Genomic DNA, 26,867 nt, shown 5'->3' with positions numbered 1-26,867 from the left:
ACAAGCCACTATGTATGATGAACCATTGCGGCAAATATACCCTGCTTCTTTCTCTGCCTAGTTAAGATTACTCCATACGATGTGCCTCACAACACTGTATTGTATGAGCAGCAGTTAAATTATCGTGGTCAGCGGTGCTCTACCTAATATGTCCGGAATTATATATGACGTAACACAAGGCGGTGCTGTTAATCCCGCTGTAAATCTTTAGCATCGTATTAGATGAAGAGACAGACGCGTTGAAAATATGAGTGATGCTCAGATTCACTACAGATGACAGCTATTTCTGTTGATGAATCATTCTGCACAGACATCCGCAGACTCTCGATTACGTACCCAGGCGTTCATGAGAACCTTCTTTACAAGAAACCCAGCGGTGATGTTAATCCTCTGGAAATAAATTTATCTTAAGTAGGTTAGAATTGCTAAACATTTTTGCCTCCTAGTAATAAGTGACCTCAACTAATATGAATGTCTACAAGAACACACACACACACACACACACACACACACACACACATCTTTCTCTGTATATATCTATCTGTCTGTCTATATACATATACATATAAACGCACACACACACACACACACACACACACACACACACACATATATATATATATATATATATATACACACACACATAAGCACATACATATATATATATGTGTGTGTGTGTATAGATATACATATTCATATATATGTATATGTGTGTATATATGTATATATAAATACATCTGTTTGTAGTTTACACACTCGTCTTCGTCTTTTGCTTTGCTTTTTTTTTGTAAATTCCAACTGTATATACATATATGTATATATATGCATATATATATGTGTGTATATATACATTTATATATATCGCAATAATTTGAAGATGAAATACCTCGAACAGAATGAATCTCATAAGGTCATCGTCAATGCCGATCATTTAGTTAACGAATCTTATAAGTAAGACAGAAAAACAGAGAACGACACATCTGCAGGAAAAGAGACTCCTTTGACATAATCCGCCAAGACGAAGAGGTTTCCAGAACGGTGAAGATGCTGAAGAAAGGAAACTGACAGCAAGGTTCTGGATCCACTCCTAACGCGCGACACCTTGGGCATTAGGAGTGGGTCCGGAACCTTGCTGTTCGACTAAAATTCTCCAAGACGCTCCCCCAACATGGCCGCAGTCTAATGAGTAAAACAAGTAGTTCGCGAAACAAGTAGTACACACACACACACACACACACATACATAAATACACAAACACACAATCTTACACATCCACATACATGTGTGCGTTTGTATGTGTATGTATTTATTTGCAAACACATAGATAACTCCGAGGATGTAAACGCATACACACGCACGCGCGCACACGATCGCACACATCCACATAAAGACAAACACGCACACATATAGGTAAGGAGTAGATGGCTGTGACCTTGCGAGAAGATGGAGAATTGTTGAGGGTGGGGAAATTAATACATCATCGGGTGCACAACAAACACATCAAAACTATCGGCATCATATAATATATACCCTGATACCCGTGAAACATCGCTGATCAAAAGATTTCCTTGACGCCATCATTATATTACGAAGTAGACTGAAGTTTATTGAGAGAAAGACAGACAGGGGAGAGAAACAGCAAGATAGATAGATAGAGAGAGAGAGAGAGAGAAAGAGAAACAGTGACAGGGAGAGAAAGTGAAATATGAATGTTTGGGTGTCTTTACAAATACACGCACTAATTAACACGGACACAGACATACCAGTACATGTACGACAATATACATATACACATACGAAAACACGCGACAATACACACACACACACACACACACACACACACATGAATATATATATATATATTTATATATTATATATATATATATATTTATATATTATATATATATATATATATATATATATATATATATAGCACACAAATATTTATATCGCCATTCTCCAGAGTTGCGTAGTTCTTTTTCTTAAACTGATATGTGCATTGAAATGTATTCTGATTTACGACTCGAGTATATTCTTTTATGTATGTATGTATGTATGTATCTATCTATCTATTCATCTCCGTCTGTCTGTCTATCTTTATATCTACCTATGATTTATCTATCTCTCTCTTTATTTCTACTTCTCTGTGTGTGTATTAGTGTTTGTTTGTTTGTTTGTTTGCGTGTGTGTGTGTGTGTAAATCAATTCGGTCATATTTCGACGCTTTCCTTATATCATTGGTTTCTACACAAGGGTGGACAAAAACGGTATTATTCTCACAGGACACAGCGTGTAGTTCCGCTGATGAAGGCATCACGTGTCCATTCATTTCAATGAATGTCTGGCTGGTTAGAAAGAGAGATGTATCCAAACAAACTATATAATACACAAATATATACGATTAAAACAATGAAAGAGACAACAGTTTTTTTTCTTTTTCGTAATCTCACTGATTCTATAAAAAAGGTTTTGTCATTTAGTATTACGACTGATCATACTGTTTTAAAAATTCATTTCAATTATATCTCGTTCCTCACTTGACAAATTCAAGGAATTATTTGAATAGGTGATATTCCGACCCATGCATGCATGGAAGTCTTACTCTTTTGCAGAACCGCTGAGTTACGGGGACGAAAATACGTCGACACCACTTTTCAAGTGGTGGTGAGAGACAAAAACAGGCACACATAATTACACACACACACACTACTATGAATCCCTAGCTCCAGCCTTAGCTGTGAACTTGGACTCTAACCGATGACCAGTTATAGCACTTACACAGCGTACCTATTTGTTTAGATCACCATACATATGCAGAATTAAAAGAAATACGAGAAGAAAAGTAGACGGACTGACAGACACATAGATAGATAGAGGGACAGACAGATAGACAGACAGACAGGAAGATAGATAAATAGACAGACAGACAGACAGACAGATAGATAATAGATAGGAAGGCGGACAGTGATACATTTAGATGGAAGTTTCTAGTACGGTAAATATCTAGACCTCATTAAGGTCCGTACTTTTCTGTTCTCTCCAGAAGGATTCAGTCCTCTGGAGAAATGGTAAATGTCTTCGGATCAACGGTTCTGTGAGTGATGTATTAACGTAAAGTTAGTGTTGTTAATGAGGGGAAAAATATAGCCGCAAAAACAGTGGAGTGTGTCGCTATGTATGATATATATATATATATATATATATATATATATATATATAATCTTTTTCATTTTTCTATGCCATATATGCATATATATGTATGAATATATGTATATATATATATATGTGTGTGTGTACGCGCGTTCATGTGTGTGTACATGTATAAGAATATATATGCGTGAGCATGTATTTGCCTGCGTGTACTTTGTGCATTAATGTCTACATTATTCGACATAACCTTTCTTTTATTTGAGCGGTAAGATGTAATTCCAGAGAGATTCAGTTTCCATTTTTAGCGGCTCGAACCTCCTCTGAGACTCCTACTTTACTCGTCTCATAGACACTATATGAGTCGTTGGAAACTTTTATGTGACTAAAGGAGTCAAAGTGAAGCGACATGTAAGCGATACATGCATCTTTCTCATTAATTGATGTCCAGATCAAAAATGCAAAGTCTGAAGATAAAAGTAGTCGTGTCCTTTTATTTCTAGACAGAATAAATGGGAAATACCACTTACTGACCAAAGGTTAAAATATTACAAACTTTGTGAGACGGTGATTAGATCGATCCCCGTAAGCAACTGGTACTTAATTTATCGAGCCCGAAAGGCAAATTCGACCTCGGCAGAATTTGAACTCAGAACGTAAAGACAGACGAAATACTGTTAAGCATTTTGCCCGGCGTGTTAATGTTTCTGCCAGCTCGCCGCCTTAGAGCAAACGCAAATTGCGACAATAATAAAGACTACTTGATTCCTTGTTAAATGGTAACAAATGGCAACTGCAGTGGGTCCTGCTTCCGGATTCCTGGCAATTATTGTTGTAGTCATTGTCGTTGTCCTTCCAGTCGCTTAACCCCAGCTCATCAAACTCCAGTTGAACCATGTCCGAGGACATTCGACTCCTCAAGTTTCAGTTACTTCTCTTTTCAAGCATAACATATCTAGAAACACACGGTGTAACGTGTTTTCTCTATTTCAAACATGACTAGCGGGTAATTTTCAAAATATTTGACTGCACTTTCTAACAAGTCCAGCGACCACTCACAAGGCAGCTCGTAGCTTTGTTGGTGGATGTAAACCAAGATGGAGAAAATAACGACAACGCTAGATTCATTGTTTGCATACAGCGTCCCCTAATATCTTAAATCATAATTAAAAACAGTTTTTTAAAATCCCTAGTAACGTCACGAAGTACAATTCCCAGGCGTACCATGGCAATCTGGGTAGTCTGAAAAAATCTTCACCAGAAGCATGTTTTTATATTTTTTTTAGATTATTTTTAGTATGTCACGTGCTTCTCATTTTTTTCTTTTGTTTGCTTTCTTGTGGTGGTGGTGGTGGTGGTGGTGGCGGCGGGTTGGGTTGTTAGAGAAAACTACACAGACATGGTACATACTCACATGTATGCAGGTACGCACATCAACATGCATACACACACTCGAATTCACACATGCACACGTATTTGGTCTGCCGATTTGTTTGTCAGTCTGTCTCTTTTTTGCATACATATACATACATACATATACATACATATATATATATATATCAATATACACATACATACATACATTCATATATATATATATATATATATATATATATATATATATATATATATATATATATATATATGAATGTATGTATTTTTGTACGTGTGTATGTGAATATGTATGAATATATGTGTGTATACGTAGTTTCGCAAAACTCCGAGTCCGACCACAAAATAATACCATCGCTGCAATTAATATTTGCATTATATTGAATTCATTATTTTTCTTGTTTGCAAACGTGCACTGAACAATTCAGACACACACGGACACACACACATCAAACATGCAGTAGACAAATCGCGATGCACACACAAAATATAAATTCACAAACATACACGCACACAGAAGCACATACACACACATAATACGCACTCGCAAATATACACAGAACGGCATAGATAGACGCATGCGTACACTGTGTTACGCTTCTTTGCTGAGCGTTCCTTCGTTTTGCTGTTACATTCAGTTTATCGGTTCGTATTGCTAACGTCGTCGTTACGATCAAGGTCCACGTTCTGTGGTGGTTACTGAATTCATTTGCATCATCGTCATCATCATCATCGTCATCATCATCATCGTCGTCGTCGTTATCATCATCATCAACGACAAATATTTTTGCTTCTTCTTTTTCATTATCACATGTTTTTCTCTCCTTCTTCTCTCCTCTTTCATTCTTTCTTTTCCTTTTCATTCTTTTCGGCCACTTTTTCTTCTCCATCTCCTGGTTACAATTCTTTTACTTACAACTTGCGTGACGTCTGCATCGTTCTTTCGTTCTTGTAATTCTTGTGATTGTTGGTGTTTTTTACTTCCATTTTCATCATTCAATCATTCTTTTATCTAAAGTGACATATATATATATATATATATATATATATGTATATATATATATGTGTGCCTGCATATATTTGCCCATTTATTTAGTTATTTATGTCTGTATTACATATTTTTACTTTTCTTTCGTATATTTTTTCCCCAGTAGACCATCTTTAAATTTCTTTTGAAGTCACAGTTTTTTTAAGGTTTATATATATGCACACAAAAATGTGTATGTGTGTGTTAATGCGTACGTGCGTGTATATGTACGTATATATATATATACATACACGAATAAATACGCACATATATACAGACACACATGTATATTCCTATATAGATAGATAGATTTATATATATGTATATGCATGTATATATATATATATATATATATATATATATATATATATATATATATATAAATAAATATGTGAGTATATAAACACAAGAATATAGATTTTTCTATATATGTTTATACATATAGACATATTTACATATATGTATGCACACACATATACATATATATGCATATATACACATATATATGCACAGATATATATAGATATTTTTTCAAATACCTATGCATATATACATACACGCACAAACACTCAAATGCGCACAACCACACACAGACCTATATACATATGTCAATACGCACCACACCCCTACCCCCATAGGTATTCCTATCAGGCATAAAAGCTAAACAAATAACAACAAACCAACTATATTCGATAATGAAATTTTGCAATGGAAATGAAGAAGACGTCTCCATTGAACGACCCAGACCTGAAACAGTTTAATTACTTCGCTTTAATCTTCCGTATTTTCTTAATTTGATTGAGAAATATAGAAATACGGTTTGTTATTGCCGATGATATCTTGGAAATATTAGCCCTTGTACCACCATGCACGCCTTGTCACAGTAATGCTCTGTTTGTGGTGTGTGCGTTTATATTTGTATATGAAACGCACGTACATATACACGCACATGCGCATATGCACATACACACACATATATAATGTTTCTAATGATGACGAAGGCGAAGTCGACGACGATGACGACAATGACTTCGGTGATGATGATGAAGAGAGAATGACGATGATGAGGATGATGATGAAGATGGTGATGCTGGTGAAAATGATGTTGCTATCGACGACAACGACGATGATGATGAGGAGGAGGAGGAGCAAGAGAAGGAAGAGTAGGAGAAGGGGGAGGAAACTTTTAGAAATCTTCACTTTCCTATTAGTCGATTACATCAACCCCAGTGCGTAACTGGTACTTATTTTATCGACTCGAAAGGGTGAAAGGAAAAATTGACCTTGGCGGAATTTGAACTCAGAACGTAGTGACAGACGAAACACCGTTAAGCATTCCGTCCGGCGTGCTGACGATTCTGCTTTGATGAAGAAGAAAATAATAACAACAACAACAATGTGATTTCACAGATCTTATATTATCTAATAATTCCTCCCAACTTAATCCATTAATGTATTCCAGCTTGTGTAACGAGTTGTACATTTACTTTCTTTTGAAATATTCATGTGTTGTGTTCACACCGATCTTTTCCTCTTTCTGCTTTATTATTTTTTTTGTCTTCTTTCCCATTGTCGTTCCCTTGCGATATATATATATGTATATATATATATATATGTATGTGTATGTATATATATATATATATATATATATATATATATATATGAATATATATAGAGAGATATGCGTATGTGTGAGTGATTATGTTTGTGACTTTGAGGAAGTAATTATTTGGCTTTTTATATAACCAATAATAATTTGACAATTGTGTCTTTTTCTTAAAACGTTTCCTTTTTTTGAAGCATATTACTCTCTTAATTTATATTTTTCTACATTTTTTTCATTTATGTAATAGTTTGTTTTTTTTACCAAATTCCCAGGATTTTTGTTTTTACATTGTTAATATTAATCGTTATTACAATTATTAAAGCTGCTGTATAAGCATAAGGTTAGTAGTGTTGCTGTTGTATCCATCTCCATTCTTTTGTCATCATCTTTCTCGTCATTTCCTATTTTTTCATTTCCTCCGCATTTTCTTTTTTCCTCACAATCTTTTTCTTTCTCCATCGCATTTTATATAATTTTCTTTTGCCTGTTTTTATCTTTCAACATATTCCTTCATCTATTCAATTTTTCTATGCTTTCTTCGCTTTCTTTTTTATCATTTTAGATTCAATATATCTGAATACGATACGGTTATGCTCGAATAAAAACAGCGTTTCACTTTAGGTCTGGCTCTCCAGGGCTTATTTGAGGTTCAAAAACAGCAATGGCCGGAGTCTAATGACTGAAATTAGAAAAAAGATAAAAGATGAAGATATATGTGTAAAACTTGCTCATCAACGAAATCGTAATTGATACACCTATTCTTACCATCACGTGCACGCACGAAACGCACTTTCACATACAGACACGCACACACACCATGCATGCATATATACATACATGCACACACACACACACACACACACACGCACACACACGCAAAGACATGTAAAAGCTGCAAAACACAAAAGTCAGAAATATCATTGCAGAACATAAACACACATACATATACACACATATAAACACACATGCACACACACATATACATGTAAATGTACTCATAGACATAAAACATAAAAAAACACATGCACACACATATTAACGCTCACACACATAAATACACAACAGACACGTGCAGGCAAATGCATATACACATTCATAAACACGTGAACACACGTATACATACACACGCACATATGAACAACACAAGTCAAAACACACGCACACATATATACACTCATACACACACATGAATACAAATACACACGCATGCTCACACTTTAAAGAAATTCTGACTTGCAGAAAATGTCTCTAATTGATCTTTGGTAGAGTTTAGTTGGTTCCAATGTAACAACAACGTCTCGCAACTGCCACCCCATTCCAATATCCTTCCAACCCCATTCTCCAAGGGTCTTGGGGCTACTTTCAGAGTGATGGGGCCTGGAACCATGCCAAACTGGTGTCGTTACCGATGAGTCTAACCAGTTTTCAGCTGATCATCAGGGGATGTGTTATTTTGACTGTTCAGTTGTGTTATGTGGATATGTGGGTGTATGCCTATGTTTATGTGTGTGTGTGAGAGAGAGTTTATATGTATATGTACGTGTATTGTATGAATTTATGCATGCATAGGTGAGTATAGAGATACGTTTATGCCTATATATAGATGTGTGTTTACATGGGTATACATATATATATATGCACGTATACGTGTGTATTTATGTATGTATGCATATGATATACACTCGCACGAATTTACACATATATATATTATATATATATATATTATATATATATGTGTACACCTATATATATATATATATATATATATATATATATATATATATATATATATGTATATATATATATATATGTAAAGAGGGAGAGAGAAGGAGAGTGATCGATGGCTAGTTACCAATACCATGCATGTATACGTGCGCGTGAATAATAGTATATGAGTATAATTGTGTGTATATATACATATATGCACGCATGTATATGTATATTTGTATATACATATATATATATATATATGTGTGTGTGTGTGTGCGTTAAACCCAAGGAGGGTCATTGCGCTACTAATAGCAACACACGCATTGGTTTAATATCGCTTCGTTATTAGTGAATAATAATCGCGAAACTTTTTTCCTACCTCCTGGTTATTTATATATATATATGTGTGTGTTTTGTGTAAGAATGTACACACACGCACACATACATTTGTACATAATCCGAGTTTATACGTGAATGTTTATACCTATATATGTACATTAATATGATACTTTTTTGAACAATAGGTAATATATTATTTTCGATGAATGAGTATTAATCTCATCCATTAGTGTCTTCTGATCGTATTAATGATGGGATCACTTTTCAAGCAGCTTCCTAATGCAGTCAATGAGACATCCATCTTTCGACGTTTCCGTATTCTTTGGAATATTTCTTCACCAGAGCAAATTTTAACTGGCATTGACGTTGAGATACGTTAGAACATTAATTTTTTTCTTAATGTTGTTTTTGAACCAAAGAAATAACGATTTGGAATCTCATGACTTTGCAGTTAGTGACAGCTTCTAAACACGTAAGATAAGAAATTAATAATTTAACTTTAAACTAATTATAATCCGATATTTCTAGTGATCATAGACTTTTTCAAAGGGTGGCGACAAGAGAAAACCGCGTCACTCTTACAGGTGTGTATGTACATGTGTGTGTGTATAAAGAGAAAGAGAGAGAGAGAGATCTGTATACGTTTATGCATGTATACACACACTAACATACAAATACATGCATATTATACGTACGTACACACACACACTTCCTCATGGTACTTTCAGAATAACAAGTTCTGATAGACGCCCAAAGTAAGAGCATGTCTTTGATGCAAGCCTAAGGAAGTCTCTCTCAAATACCGAAAACAGCAAATATTACGTAATTTTTCTTTTAGAATTTTCGTGTGTATATATATATGTGTGTGTGTGTGTGTGTGTGTGTGTGTGTATATGCCCAGACATGCTATATTTTTTTGTAGAAGACTGAACACGAGCGACACCTTTTTGACGGAGTAACTCCTTTACAACTATCATGCAATATCAAGACAAAGCGACACACACACAGAGAATGCATAACATATTATAGAATACGATGAACTGGAGCGATGTCCTTAAAGCTACACCATTCCAATACATTTCGGTGTTTGTGAAAATTTGCAGACAACGTTTTGCCTAATTTATTGAGGAATTTCCAACAACAGGCTGCCTAACATGGTTTATCCCACTTACCAACCGAACAACATGTTATTAACATAAAATGCTAAACTTTATAAACATCATCTTATATGTATTTTATACACGATATGGAAGATACCACGCAGATACATGACAATATCATGAATACTGTGTATCACAATAAAATAGATAAATGCAAGAGCTTTTTCCTAACGCTTTGTAAATACGCTCACTTTATCATCTCATGACTGTTCCATACTTCAATCGTTTGAATGATCGGTTACGTGAAACTCAGTTAGGCTTCCAGCTTCTAATGTAATGAGACATTCTACTTTTAAGTATTAATTATATTTTTCTACTTAGTAAAGATACGCCTGTAAATCCCTACACATACATACATACATACATACATACATACATATATGCATGTATATATATACATGCATATATATATATGTATATATATATTTCTATACACACACATACATATATATATATATATACATATATACACACACACACGTATACACAATATAATATATGCACGTGTTTGTATGTGTGAGTTGAACAAAATATCATCAGTTAGCTATCAGAGTATGAATCTCCAGATAATGATCTACTGTATACATGCTGTAAAACAATTTTGGTGTGTATATGTAGATATGAATGTATGCACATATATATGCGCGCGCGTTTAAATATAGACATATAAAATGTGTGTCTATGTAACAATATATATATACTTCTTTCTATTTATATGGATACGAAAACATATATACATATATACACATACATATTTGCATATATAGTTGCATATATACAACATACACACACACACACACACACACACACACACACATACAAATATATATACACATTGTTTTATGACATGTATAAAATAAGATCATTATCAGGAGTTTGTTACTCTGATCATAAAAGGTTCAAATAATTACCATAAGTTCTGTCTGATATAACTAGCATGCTTCACTCAATTAACTCCCCCTAGCCCTTTTACTCCCATGTGACCTTCAAATTTCCACCATTTTTCTTATCTCCTATTTCATTATATCACCATTTTCATTTCGTTATTATCAATTATTATTATTATCAGTTTATTATTATTATTATTAGTATTATTATTGTTGTTGTTGTTGTGTTGTTGTTATTGATATTGCTGGCATTGATATAATTGTCAGTGTTACTGGGAAACGGTTACCGTTTTCATTTATTTCATTCATTCTGAAGCTGACAATGGAGTTGTAATTTACTGTTATCACCATCATACTTACCATCCTCCTCACTGTTGTCATTAACACTACCACCTCCACCACTACCACCTCCACCACTACCACCTCCACCACCGTCGTCGTCGTCGTCGTGATCGCTGTCGCCTTCCTCGTGGAATTTACTTGTTGTTGTTGTTGATGTTGTAAAGGAAAATATTATGAGGATCGATTGTATCGACTAAGCATCTCTCCTCAAACTTTCTGGCCTCATCCCTAAATTAAATCCTCTTGCTATTCATTGCTCCTTTAAGGTATCCAGAATCTTTAGCAAACGGAGCAAAATCGTTAGCGACATTTCGTCCGTCTTTACTTTCTGAGTCCGAAGTTGACTTTCCATCTCTTTTGCCGGTCGATAAAATATGTACCAGCTGAACACTAGGGTCAAGGCAAATCGCCTTCCCCCACCTCCCCAAACTAACTGACCTTTTGCCAAAATTTGAAGCCAGTATTTATTATTCCTTGACTCTGAAAAGGAAAGATAGAAAAGGCCACCAAACTTGCTTAAAAGCGAAAAGTTACGCTGTGTAATGTCTTGTTATGCCGTGCTGTATACCCCTAAAACGACTTGATGGCCACGGCTGGAAGGCCGTTCTTCATAAAGTCTGCTAGATCCTGCCTGACTTGGTTCTAAACAACAACTACAACAAAACCAAGATCGTCAAAAGCACTAAATCCATTTACAAGATTAGACATCCTCAATAGCGACGCTATCAGCAGCATTTGAAGGATGACCATTCCGCCATATCTGCCGCCGACACCACTACCAACAACAACAACAACAGCGCCAGCAGCGCCACCCTCGGCATCAATATTATCAGCAGCTGCATCAGCGTCACTACCACCGTCACTACAACCGCCACCAACACCATCATCATCATCATAAGCATTATCATCATATTCATTATCTTCATCAGTTGATTAACCTTGTGTGTTTGTTTGTGTGTGTGTGTGTGTGTGTGTGTGTGTGTGTGTGTGTGTGTAAAGGTCACCGAGAACGAAAACAGAAATAAGACACTGGGCGATCACTTCTAGTTGTGGGGGGAGGGGTTTGGTGGCGTTGGTGTTGGTGAAAGGTTTTGATGGTCAGGGTCATTGTCGTGGCGGCGGTGGTGGTGGTATTGGTTGTAGATGAGGTAGTGTTAAGCGATACTAGTGATGGTGGTGGTAAGGTGGTGGTGGCAGCCGTACGGTGCATATTGTTGCTCTTGTCTCTACATGTATTTTCTTGTAGTTATTACTTTAGCAATTGTCATTTTGGTCCTTTTTATTGTTGTTGTTGTTAGTGGTGGTGTGTCTGTTGTTGTTATTATCATTGTCGTCATTGTTTTTATTATTATTATTATTATTGTTTAGATGTTATTATAAGCCGAAGCAATGGCATTTCTTGTTGTTTGTGTTGAGGCGGCGAGCTGGCCGAATCGTTACAGCGCCGGGCAAAATGCTAAGCGGCATTTCAACCATCTTTAGTTCTGAGCTCAAATTCCGCCGAGGTAGACTTTGCCTTTTTTTTTTTTTTTTCGAGGTCAATAAATTAAGTACCAGTTGCGTACTGGAATCGACGAGCCCCCACCCCTACAATTTCAGGCCTTGTGTCTATAATAGAAGGAAGTGCTGCCATGTAGCAAGTTTGTTGAAAGGTGGGTGAATGTTGGAAGAATGGTGAATGTGAAAGGATCAATTCTGAGCGTGCACCTGTAAAAAAAAAACTCTTGCCGTGTTCTTCAGGCACCCCTGTCAGCAGTTCCAAGAAGCCTGGATTTGTATAATAGGGTTTTGTTCGAACGAACAAACCTCAACACATACTTTCTTTAGTCTGGTATTTATTCTATTGGTCTCTTATAACGAACTGCTAGTTTACTGGGACACAAACACAAATTCACAGACAGAGGACGGACTTCTTTCAGTTTTCACCGACTACATCCACTCACAATGTTTAGCCAATCTAGAGCTATTGTAGAAGACACTTGTCCAAGGTGCAACGCAGTGGGACTGAACCCATGACCATGTGCTTTGGAAGCAATTTTTTTACAATACAGTTGCACCTGCGCTTTCAGGTAATTTTTCTGTGGCTTTGCCTATCTGCTAAGTGAACTCTTTCAAAATAATACAATTATTAAGAATGATTTCCAACGTAAGACCAGGAATAGATTGTTGTTGTCAACGAACTTGTTTTATACTTGTAACCGTTCGGTTGTGGTTGGCACTTTATTTTATTGACAATGGAATGATGATGATGATGATGGACACAGTCGGCAAGAGGAGGACGAGGAGGGGGAAGGAGAAGAAGAAAAAAGGTGACGATGATGAGAAGAAGGCGGAGGATGTTGGGGAGTGATAACGATGAAGTAGAAAGAAGACACACACAAAGGTAATTTTATACGGCAGCGATGATTATGATGACAACGACGATGTCTATGATGTTTATGAGGAAGACGCTCACAATGATGGCGACGTTGATGATGATGATGATGATGATGATGATGATAACGACGTCTGAAATGATGATGATGATGATGATGATGTCGGTGACGTTGAAGAAGATTAAGAAGAAGAAGAATGAAAAGAATGACGAAAGCGAAAACAGCGTCCGCCACCAGCAACAACAGCAACAATAACAACGATTCATCCGGCGGAAATTTATGCATCGAATTTTTTATTTATGTATTTATTTTGTTAATGCTGTAAATTATGGAATTATCTGGAACTTTCAAGTGAAGCCTGGCCTTCGTTCGAACACGCTTAGCAATTCTCCATAAATCAAAACGAGGAACACGACCTATCGTCACCTACTGAATATATAGGTTGGCCTCTTGCCAGCTAATTAGGGTTCGGGTTAGAGTCGGGGTAGCGGTCATACAAGGACCATTTTTTATTTCCGGTTGCGTTTTTTTTTATAACACACACATTCGCACACACACGCACATACGCACACAGACACACACAAACAAACAAACACACATGCAATTGCGGGGATTAAATACGTGAATACATTCGCACGTTCAAACATGCATGCTTTCATTCATACATATATATTAACACGCATAAACCTACACTCACATACATAGGCACACATACATATATAGAAACACATGCATACACACACATAGATATCGACCCCGAAAGGCAAAGTAGACCTCGGCGGAATTTGAACTCAGAGCGTAGAGACAAATAAAATGTCGTTAAGCCTTATTTCTCGGCGCGTTGACAATTATGCCAGCTCGCTGCCTTCAGCAAAAAGTTAATTGAATTGTATTGTTGTGTGATTAACAAGTTCGCCTCCAACCTCGTGTTCACAGGTTCAATCCCCTTGCGCTGCTCCTTGGGCAACTATCTCCTTCTATGGGCACAAGTGAATCGGCTTGATAAAAACTACGTTGTATATATAGATATGTATATTTTTCTCTTTTACTATTTTAGTCATTTGACTGCAGCCATGCTGGGGCAGCGCCTAGAAGAATTTTTTTAGTCAAGTGAATCGACTCTACCACTTATTTTATTTTTAAGCTTGATGCTTATTCTATCGGTCTATTTTGCCGAACCGCTACACGTACATACATACATATATATATTTGTTGTTTATACACCTGTCTTCGTCTTTTGTTTTTCTGTAAATTTAAACTATATATATATATATATATATACACGCACACACATACATTCATACATACATATACATACATACATACGCACGGCAAATGAATTCCTTATCAGGCTTTATGAAAATGTAATTGTTTGTATATTGATAACTCACCCTCAAAATCGTTGTTTGTTTATAAACGTTTTTCTTTATATATTTGCTTTGATATTCTATGTTGGTGGTGGTGGCTTGTTTCAATCGATTTTTCTAGAGTCAACTAAACGATCACAGTAACTAGATCCTATTTAAAACTATTTTCTCCCCTCTCTTCATATCTTTCTTCTCCCTACTTCTCGCGCTATCTCTCTATCTCTTTATCGTCTTAACATTAACAGTATAATAGTTTCTCCCCGTCCCACATCCTACATTTTTTTATCTGCTTTTCCCAATTAAAATATCACCCCCGTTCTTTACTGATCTCTAATTTGTTATACGGGAACAATTTTTTTATAATTTTATTACCATATTTATTTCTTTGTTTCTTCGTTTATTTCGTTTTAATTTAGTGTAGCGGTAACAGTCGATTATTTGTTTCAACTGGTATTCTCTAATCTCTACAGTCGACAGTTGATAATCTTTTCGCTGTTGATTTTTTTGTTACGCTTTATGATCTTGATGACGCCATTTCGAATTATTCTTTCTTTCATCGAAGCAATTTGCATGATTCTTTATAGATTATGTTTTATATTTTTCTTCCATTGCAATAATCATGCATGGCTTTACATTAATTCCATTTTGTATTTTTCTTTTGTATCATTATTTTATTTCTGTGCAGTAATCTTAGTGTTGTTATTGTTAACTGCGGCGATGATGATGATAATTGACATGTTTGCCTTGCAACAGCAGCTCCCGCTTATTTTTGTGTTTTTCTGTTGTTACTTTTTCTCTTTCTTTTAATATTAAACAATTGTTGAGATTTGTAGCTATTCGCGGGTAGCGTTAATTGATAACGAAGAATGCTAGTTGATAAGGACCAAATAGCGTCTAAAAGACCTTTGTTCTCCATATATTATATGCCTGATTTTACCAGATTTTTTTCTCTTGTACTTTTTGCTTCTTCTTAAGTTCCGCTAAGCTGCTTCGGATTTAGAGTTGATCAACAATTAATAATTGTTGATAGAGCAATGAAAGCTAATCTTTATATGGTTGGTCGATCGACTTGCTAGGAATAGCAACCAAAATCTCTATTAAATCATAACCTGCCGCAGTAAACGTGGGAAATCCGATGTCCATTTTATGGTACGGTGTCAGTCATAAACATGCACCCAATGAAAATGGGTCGAAAGGATATTGCGAGAAATTATAAATTCCACCAAATTAAAGCACAATCGATTAGAATTATTGTGTGGGACCACAAGACAAAAATATTTGCTCTGTTGTGAAAATCTGCTGTCTTCAAGACACCAATATTTTCAACAAAATGCAAGAGAATAAAAATATCTATGGACCATTGATGAGAAGTTTGCAAACCCAGTGCCCAAAAGTACGTGCGGCCATTCGGCTTCCCTCTGCACCGTTCGAGCGGAATTCGAACGTAAGTGCGTCCGTTCGGGATTCCTCTGCACGGTTCAAGCGGAATTCGAACGTACGTGCGACGTTTCGGACTCCTGCACCGTTCTGGCGGAATTCGAACGTACGTGCGTCCGTTTCGCTTCCCTCTGAACCTTTCGAGCGGAATTCAAACGTACGTGCGTCCATTCGGCTTCCCTCTGCACGTTCGAGCGGAATTCAAAGGTAGGTGCGTCCGTTCGGGATTCCTCTGCACCGTTCGAATGGAATTCGAACGTACGTGCATACGTTCGGCCTCCCACTGCACCGTTCAAGCGGAATTCAGACGTACGTGCGTTCGTTTGGCCTCCCTCTGCAACATTCGCGTGGAATTCGAACATACGTGAGTCCGTTCGGCCTCCCTCTGCACCGTTCGAGCGGAATTCGAACGTACGTGCGTCAGTTCGGCCTCCCTCTGCAACGTTCGAGCGGAATTCCAGCGTACGTGCATCCGATCGGCCTCCCTCTGCACCGTTCGGGCGGAATTCGAACGTACGTGAGTCCGATCGGCTTCCCTCTGCACTGTTCGTGAGGAATTCGAACGTACGTGCGTCCGTTCGGCCTCCCTCTGCACCGTTAAAGCGGAATTCGAACGTACGTGCGTCCGTTCGGTATCCTCTGCACCGTTCGTGAGGAATTCGAACGTACGTGCGTCCGTTTAGCATTTCTCTGTTCCGTTCGAGCGGAATTCGAACGTTCGTGCGTCCGTTCGGCCCCTCTCTGCGCCGTTGTAGACAAATTCGAACGTACGTGAGTCCGTTCGGCCTCCCTCTGCACCGATGGAGCGGAATTCGAACGTACGTGCGTCCGTTCGGCCTCACTCTATACCGTTGGAGCGGAATTCGAACGTACGTGCGTCCCTTCGGCCTCCCTCTGCGCCGTCCCAGCGGAACTCGAACGTACGTGCGTCGGTTCGGCCTCTTTTTCAGCCGTTCGAGCGGAATTCGAACTTACGTGCGTCCGTTCGGCCTCCCTCTGCACCGTTCGAGAGTAATTCGAACTATGTGCGTCTGTTCGGCCTCCTCTGCACCATTCGAGCTGATTTCGAACGTGCGTGCAACCGTTCGGCCTCCCTTTTCACCGTTCGAGCGGAATTCGAACGTACGCGCGTCCGTTCTGCCTCCCTCTGCACCGTCCGAGCGAAATTCGAACGAACGTGCGTCCTTTCAGCCTCCCTCTGCACCGTTCGAGCTGTATTCGAACGTACGTGCGTCACTCGGCCTCCCTCTGCACAGTTCGAGCGGAATTCCAACGTACGTGCGTCCTTTCGGCCTCCTTGTGCACCGATCGGGCGGAATTCGAACGTACGCGCGTCCGTTCTGCCTCCCTCTGCACCGTCCGAGCGAAATTCGAACGTACGCGCGTCCGTTCTGCCTCGCTCTGCACCGTTCGAGAGGAATTCGAACGTACGTGCGTCGTTTCGGCCTCCTTCTGCACCGTTCGGGCGGAATTCGAACGTACGTGCGTCCGTTTGGCTTCCCTCTGCAACGTTCGACCAGAATTCGAACGTACGTGCGTCAGTTCGGCCTCCCTCTGCAACGTTCGAGCGGTATTCCAGCGTACGTGCATCCGATCGGCCTCCCTCTGCACCGTTCGGGCGGAATTCGAACGTACGTGAGTCCGTTCGGTCTCCCTCTGCACCGTTAGATCGGAATTCGAACGTACGTGCGTCCGTTCGGTATCCGTTGCACCGTTCGTGAGGAATTCGAACGTACGTGCGTCAATTTGGCTTCCCTCTGCACCGTTCGAGCGGAATTCTAAGGTACGTGCGTCGGTTCGGCCTCCCTCTGCAACGTTCGACCAGAATTCGAACGTACGTGCGTCAGTTCGGCCTCCCTCTGCAACGTTCGAGCTAAATTCCAGCGTACGTCCATCCGATCGGCCTCCCTCTGCACCGTTCGGGCTGAAATCGAACGTACGTGAGTCCGTTCGGCTTCCATCTGCACTGTTCGTGAGGAATTCGAACGTACGTGCGTCCGTTCGCCCTCCCTCTGCACCGTTAGAGCGGAATTCGAACGTACGTGCGTCCGTTCGGTATCCTCTGCACCGTTCGTGAGGAATTCGAACGTACGTGCGTCCGTTTAGCCTTTCTCTGTACCGTTCGGGTGGAATTCGAACGTACGTGCGACCCTAAGGTTTCATTCTGCACAGTTCAAGCGGAATTCGAACGTTCGTGCGACCGTCCGCCCCCCCCCCCACTGCGCCGTTCTAGCCAAATTCGAAAGTACGTGACTCCGTTCGGCCACCCTCTGCACCGTTGGAGCGGAATTCGAACGTACGTGCGTCCGTTCGGCCTCCCTCTACACCGTTGGAGCGGATTTCGAACGTACGTGCGTCCCGTCGGACTCCCTCTGCACCATTCATGAGTAATTCGAAAGTAAGTCCGTCCGTTCGGCATCCCTCTGCACCGTTCGAGCGGAATTCCAAAGTACGTGCGTCCGTTCGGCCTCCCTCTGCGCCGTCCGAGCGGAATTCGAACGTACGTGCGTCCGTTCGGCCTCCCTCTGCACCGTTATAGCGGAATTCGAACGTACGTGCGTCCGTTTAGCCTTTCTCTCTACCGTTCGGGTGGAATTCGAACGTACGTGCGACCCTAAGGTTTCATTCTGCATCGTTCAAGCGGAATTCGAACGTTCGTGCGTCCGTTCGGCCCCCCCACTGCGCCGTTCTAGCCAAATTCGAACGTACGTGCAACCCTAAGGTTTCATTCTGCACCGTTTAAGCGGAATTCGAACGTTCGTGCGTCCGTTCGGCCCCCCCACTGCGCCGTTCTAGCCAAATTCGAACGTACGTGACGCCGTTCGGCCTCCCTTTGCACCGTTGGAGCGGAATTCGAACGTACGTGCGTCCGTTCGGCCTCCCTCTACACCGTTGGAGCGGAATTCGAACGTACGTGCGTCCCTTCGGACGCACGTACGTTAGAATTCCGCTCGAAAGGCGCAGATGGAAGTCAGACAGACGCACGTACGTTCGAATTCAGCTCCAACAGTGCAGAAGGACCCTGAACGGACGGACGTACGTTCGGATTCCGCTCAAACGGTGCAGGGGAAGGTCGAACGGACGCACGTACGTTCGAGTCCCGCTCGGACGGCGCAGAGGAAGGTCTGACGGACGTACCTACGTTCGAGTTACGCTCGGACGGCGCAGAGGGAGGCCGATCGGACGCACGTACGTTGGAATTCCGCGCGAACAGCTGAAAAGGAGGCCGAACCGACGCACGTACGTTTGAATCTCGCTCGAAAGGCGCAGATGGAAGCCGAACAGACGCACGCACGTTCGAATTCCGCTCGAACAGTGCAGTAGGAGCCTGAACGGACGCACTTACGTTCGGATTCCGCTCGAACGGTGCAGAGGAAGGTCGAACGGACGCACGTACGTTCGAGTTCCGCTCGGACGGCGCAGAGGAAGGTCGGACGGACGTACCTACGTTCGAGTTCCGCTCGGACGGCGCAGAGGGAGGCCGAACGGACGCACGTACGTTGGAATTCCGCTCGAACGGTGAAGAGGGATGCCGAACGGACGGACTTACTTTCGAATTACTCATGAATGGTGCAGAGGGAGGCCGAAGGGACGCACGTACGTTCGAATTCCGCTCCAACGGTGCAAAGGGAGGCCGAACGGCGTCACGTACGTTCGAATTTGGCTAGAACGGCGCAGTGGGGGGCCGAACGGACGCACGAACGTTCGAATTCCGCTTGAACGGTGCAGAATGAAACCTTAGGGTCGCACGTACGTTCGAATTCCACCCGAACGGTAGAGAGAAAGGCTAAACGGACGCACGTACGTTCGAATTCCTCACGAACGGTGCAGAGGATACCGAACGGACGCACGTCCGTTCGAATTCCGCTATAACGGTGCAGAGGGAGGCCGAACGGACGCACGTACGTTCGAATTCCGCTCTAACGGTGCAGAGAGAGGTCGAACGGACGCACGTACGTTCGAATTCCTCACGAACAGTGCAGAGGGAGGCCGAACGGACTCACGTACGTTCGAATTCCGCCCGAACGGTGCAGAGGGAGCCCAATCGGATGCACGTACGCTGGAATTCCGCTCGAACGTTGCAGAGGGAGGCCGAACTGACGCACGTACGTTGGAATTCTGGTCGAACGTTGCAGAGGACCGAACGGACGCACGTACGTTAGAATTCCGCTCGAACGGTGCAGAGGGAAGCCAATCGGACGCACGTACGTTCGAATTTCGCCCGAACGGTGCAGAAGGAGGCCGAACCGACGCACGTACTTTCGAATTCCGCTCCAACGGTCTAGAGGGAGGCCGAACGGACTCACTTACGTTCGAATTTGACTAGAACGGTGCAGAGGGAGGCCGAACGGACGCACGAAAGTTCGAATCTCGCTCAAAAGGCGCAGATGGAAGCCGAACAGACGCACGTACGTTCGAAATCCGCTTGAACGGTGCAGAATGAAATCTTAGGGTCGCACGTACGTTCGAATTCCACCCGAACGGTAGAGAGAAATGCTAAACAGACGCACGTACGTTCGAATTCCTCACGAACGGTGCAGAGGATACCGAACGGACGCACGTACGTTCGAATTCCGCTATAACGGTGCAGAGGGAGGCCGAACGGACGCACGTACGTTCGAATTCCGCTCTAACGGTGCAGAGAGAGGTCGAACGGACGCACGTACGTTCGAATTCCGCTCGAACGGTGCAGAGGGATGCCGAACGGATGGACGTACTTTCGAATTACTCATGAATGTTGCAGAGGGAGGCCGAAGGGACGCACGTACGTTCGAATTCCGCTCTAGCGGTGCAGAGGGAGGCCGAACGGACGCACGTACGTTAGAATTCCGCTCGAAAGGCGCAGATGGAAGTCAGACAGACGCACGTACGTTCGAATTCAGCTCCAACAGTGCAGAAGGACCCTGAACGGAAATCGAACGTAGGTACGTCCGTCCGACCTTCCCCTGCGCCGTCCGAGCGAGACTCGAACGTACGTGCGTCCGTTCGGCCTCCATCTGCACCGTTCTGCCGGATTTCGAAAGTACGTGCGTCCGTTCGGTATCCTCTGCACCGTTAGAGCGGAATTCGAACGTACGTGCGTCCGTTCGGTATCCTCTGCACCGTTCGAGCGGAATGCGAACGTACGTGCGTCCGTTCGACCTCCCTCTGCACCGTTCGAGCGGAATCCGAACGTAAGTGCGTCCGTTCAGGCTCCCTCTGCACTGTTCGAGCGGAAGCCGCACGTACGTGCGTCTGTTCGGCTTCCATCTGCAACGTTCTAGCCAAATTCGAACGTAAGTGAGTCCGTTCGGCCTCCATCTAGACCGTTGGAGCGGAATTCGAACGTACGTGCGTCCGTTCGGCCTTCCTCTACACTGTGGGAGCGGAATTCGAACGTACGTGCGTCCCTTCGGCCTCCCTCTGCAACATTCATGAGTAATTCGAAAGTAAGTCCGTCCGTTCGGCATCCCTCTTCACCGTTCGAGCGGAATTCCAACGTACGTGCGTCCGTTCGGCATCCCTCTGCGCCGTCCGAGCGGAACTCGAACGTAGGTACGTCCGTCCGACCTTCCTCTGCGCCGTCCGAGCGGGACTCGAACGTACATGCGTCCGTTCGGTATCCTCTGCACCGTTAGAGCGGAATTCGGACGTACATGCGTCCGTTCGGTATCCTCTGCACCGTTCGTGAGGAATTCGAACGTACGTGCGTCCGTTCGACCTTCCTCTGCACCGTTCGAGCGGAATCCGAACGTAAGTGCGTCCGTTCAGGTTCCCTCTGCACTGTTCGAGCGGAATTCGAACGTACGTGCGTCTGTTCGGCCTCCATCTGCGCCTTTCGATCGAGATTCAAACGTACGTGCGTCGGTTCGGCCTCCTTTTCAGCCGTTCGAGCGGAATTCGAACCTACGTGCGTCCGTTCGGTCTCCCTCTGCACCGTTCGAGCGGAATTCCAAAGTACGTGCGTCCGATCGGCCTCCCTCTGCGCCGTCCGAGCGGAACTCGAACGTAGGTACGTCCGTCCGACGTTCCTCTGCGCCGTCCGAGCGGGACTCGAACGTACGTGCGTCCGTTCGACCTTCCTCTGCACCGTTTGAGCGGAATCCGAACATACGTCCGTCCGTTCAGGGTCCTTGTGCACTGTTGGAGCGGAATTCTAACGTACGTGCGTCCGTTCGGCCTCCCTCTGCACCATTCGAGCGGAATTCGAACGTACGTGCGTCCCTTCGGCCTCCCTCTGCAACATTCAAGAGTAATTCGAAAGTACGTCCGTCCGTTCGGCATCCCTCTGCACCGTTCGAGCGGAATTCCAACGTACGTGCGTCCGATCGGCCTCCCTCTGCGCCGTCCGAGCGGAGCTCGAACGTAGGTACGTCCGTCCGAGTTTCCTCTGCGCCGTCCGAGCGGGACTCGAACGTACGTGCGTCCGTTCGGCCTCCATCTGCACCGTTCTGCCGGATTTCGAACGTACGTGTGTCCGTTCGGCCTCCCTCTGCACCGTTAGAGCGGAATTCGAACGTACGTGCGTCCGCTCGGTATCCTCTGCACCGTTCTGCCGGATTTCGAACGTACGTGCGTCTGTTCGGCCTCCCTCTGCAACATTCATGAGTAATTCGAAAGTACGTCCGTCCGTTCGGCATCCCTCTGCACCGTTCGAGCGGAATTCCAACGTACGTGCGTCCGTTCGACCTTCCTCTGCACCGTTTGAGTGGAATCCGAACGTACGTCCGTCCGTTCAGGGTCCTTCTGCACTGTTGGAGCTGAATTCGAACGTACGTGCGTCTGTTCGACTTCCATCTGCGTCTTTCGAGCGGAATTCGAACGTTCGTGCGTCCGTTCGGCCCCCCACTGCGCCGTTCTAGCTAAATTCGAACGTTCGTGCGTCCGTTCGGCCCCCCACTGCGCCGTTCTAGCCAAATTCGAACGTAAGTGAGTCCGTTCGGCCTCTCTCTAGACCGTTGGAGCGGAATTCAAACGTACGTGCGTCCGTTCGGCCTCTCTCTACACTGTGGGAGCGGAATTCGAACGTACGTGCGTCTTTTCGGTTTCCCTCTGCAACATTCATGAGTAATTCGAAAGTACGTCCGTCCGTTCGGCATCCCTCTGCACCGTTCGAGCGGAATTCGAACGTACGTGCGTCCGTTCGACCTCTCTCTGCACCGTCCGAGCGGAAATCGAACGTAGGTACGTCCGTCCGACCTTACTCTGCGCCGTCCGAGCGAGACTCGAACGTACGTGCGTCCGTTCGGCCTCCATCTGCACCGTTCTGCCGGATTTCGAACGTACGTGCGTCCGTTCGGCCTCCCTCTGCACCGTTAGAGCGGAATTCGAACGTACGTGCGTCCGTTCGGCCTCCCTCTGCACCGTTATAGCGGAATTCGAACGTACGTGCGTCCGTTCGGTATCCTCTGCACCGTTAGAGCGGAATTCGAACGTACGTGCGTCCGTTCGGTATCCTCTGCACCGTTCGAGCGGAATTCGAACGTACGTGCGTCCGTTCGACCTCCCTCTGCACCGTTCGAGCGGAATCCGAACGTAAGTGCGTCCGTTCAGGCTCCCTCTGCACTGTTCGAGCGGAATTCGAAAGTACGTGCGTCTGTTCGGCTTCCATCTGCGCCTTTTGATCGAGATTCAAACGTACGTGCGTCGGTTCGGCCTCCTTTTCAGCCGTTCGAGCGGAATTCGAACTTACGTGCGTCCGTTCGGCCTCCCTCTGCACTGTTCTAGCCAAATTCGAACGTAAGTGAGTCCGTTCGGCCTCCCTCTAGACCGTTGGAGCGGAATTCGAACGTACGTGCGTCCGTTCGGCCTCCCTCTACACTGTGGGTGCGGAATCCGAACGTACGTGCGTCCCTTCGGCCTCCCTCTGCAACATTCATGAGTAATTCGAAAGTACGTCCGTCCGTTCGGCATCCCTCTGCACCGTTCGAACGGAATTCCAACGTACGTGCGTCCGTTCGGCCTCCCTCTGCACCATTCGAGCGGAATTCGAACGTACGTGCGTCCCTTCGGCCTCCCTCTGCAACATTCATGAGTAATTCGAAAGTACGTCCGTCCGTTCGGCATCCCTCTGCACCGTTCGAGCGGAATTCCAACGTACGTGCGTCCGATCGGCCTCTCTCTGCACCGTCCGAGCGGAAATCGAACGTAGGTACGTCCGTCCGACCTTACTCTGCGCCGTCCGAGCGAGACTCGAACGTACGTGCGTCCGTTCGGCCTCCATCTGCACCGTTCTGCCGGATTTCGAACGTACGTGCGTCCGTTCGGCCTCCCTCTGCACCGTTAGAGCGGAATTCGAACGTACGTGCGTCCGTTCGGCCTCCCTCTGCACCGTTATAGCGGAATTCGAACGTACGTGCGTCCGTTCGGTATCCTCTGCACCGTTAGAGCGGAATTCGAACGTACGTGCGTCCGTTCGGTATCCTCTGCACCGTTCGAGCGGAATTCGAACGTACGTGCGTCCGTTCGACCTCTCTCTGCACCGTTCGAGCGGAATCCGAACGTAAATGCGTCCGTTCAGGCTCCCTCTGCACTGTTCGAGCGGAATTCGAAAGTACGTGCGTCTGTTCGGCTTCCATCTGCGCCTTTTGATCGAGATTCAAACGTACGTGCGTCGGTTCGGCCTCCTTTTCAGCCGTTCGAGCGGAATTCGAACTTACGTGCGTCCGTTCGGCCTCCCTCTGCACTGTTCTAGCCAAATTCGAACGTAAGTGAGTCCGTTCGGCCTCCCTCTAGACCGTTGGAGCGGAATTCGAACGTACGTGCGTCCGTTCGGCCTCCCTCTACACTGTGAGTGCGGAATCCGAACGTACGTGCGTCCCTTCGGCCTCCCTCTGCAACATTCATGAGTAATTCGAAAGTACGTCCGTCCGTTCGGCATCCCTCTGCACCGTTCGAGCGGAATTCCAACGTACGTGCGTCCGATCGATCTCCTTCTGCACCGTTCGAGCGGAATTCCAACGTACGTGCGTCCGATCGGCCTCCCTCTGCGTCGTCCGAGGGGAACTCGAACGTATGTACGTCCGTCCGACCTTCCTCTGCGCCGTCCGAGCGGGACTCGAACGTACGTGCGTCCGTTCGACCTTCCTCTGCACCGTTTGAGCGGAATCCGAACGTACGTCCGTCCGTTCAGGGTCCTTCTGCACTGTTGGAGCGGAATTCGAACGTACGTGCGTCTGTTCGGTTTCCATCTGCGCCTTTCGAGCGGAATTCTAACGTACGTGCGTCCGTTCGGCCTCCCTCTGCACCATTCGAGCGGGACTCGAACGTACGTGCGTCCGTTCGACCTTCCTCTGCACCGTTTGAGCGGAATCCGAACGTACGTCCGTCCGTTCAGGGTCCTTCTACACTGTTGGAGCGGAATTCGAACGTACGTGCGTCTGTTCGGCTTCCATCTGCGCCTTGCGAGCGGAATTCTAACGTACGTGCGTCCGTTCGGCCTCCCTCTGCACCATTCGAGCGGAATTCGAACGTACGTGCGTCCCTTCGGCCTCCCTCTGCAACATTCATGAGTAATTCGAAAGTACGTCCGTCCGTTCGGCATCCCTCTGCACCGTTCGAGCGGAATTCCAACGTACGTGCGTCCGATTGGCCTCCCTCTGCGCCGTCCGAGCGGAACTCGAACGTAGGTACGTCCGTCCGACCTTCCTCTGCGCCGTCCGAGCGGGACTCGAACGTACATGCGTCCGTTCGGTATCCTCTGCACCGTTAGAGCGGAATTCGGACGTACATGCGTCCGTTCGGTATCCTCTGCACCGTTCGTGAGGAATTCGAACGTACGTGCGTCCGTTCGACCTTCCTCTGCACCGTTCGAGCGGAATCCGAACGTAAGTGCGTCCGTTCAGGTTCCCTCTGCACTGTTCGAGCGGAATTCGAACGTACGTGCGTCTGTTCGGCCTCCATCTGCGCCTTTCGATCGAGATTCAAACGTACGTGCGTCGGTTCGGCCTCCTTTTCAGCCGTTCGAGCGGAATTCGAACCTACGTGCGTCCGTTCGGTCTCCCTCTGCACCGTTCGAGCGGAATTCCAACGTACGTGCGTCCGATCGGCCTCCCTCTGCGCCGTCCGAGCGGAACTCGAACGTAGGTACGTCCGTCCG

At 44.2% G+C, this 26,867-nt stretch overlaps 1 long non-coding RNA gene across 1 annotated transcript in view; it reads right to left on the bottom strand.

Moving 5' to 3' along the window:
* Positions 1-7,260: 7,260 nt before the first annotated feature.
* Positions 7,261-26,867, bottom strand: part of LOC149131450 (uncharacterized) — a 66,393-nt gene continuing 46,786 nt past the window's right edge. Inside the window, exon 4 of the long non-coding RNA XR_016237890.1 lies at positions 7,261-7,851. This is a non-coding gene — a long non-coding RNA (uncharacterized LOC149131450). The remainder of the gene's footprint in view (positions 7,852-26,867) is intronic.

The sequence above is a fragment of the Octopus bimaculoides genome, chromosome 22 (assembly GCF_046866305.1).
Source record: "Octopus bimaculoides isolate indiv1 chromosome 22, ASM4686630v1, whole genome shotgun sequence".
In the NCBI taxonomy this organism is placed as follows: Eukaryota; Metazoa; Mollusca; class Cephalopoda; order Octopoda; family Octopodidae; genus Octopus; species Octopus bimaculoides.
The sequence above is the reverse complement of the archived record's forward strand: the minus strand, read 5'-3'. Positions and strand labels throughout refer to the sequence as shown.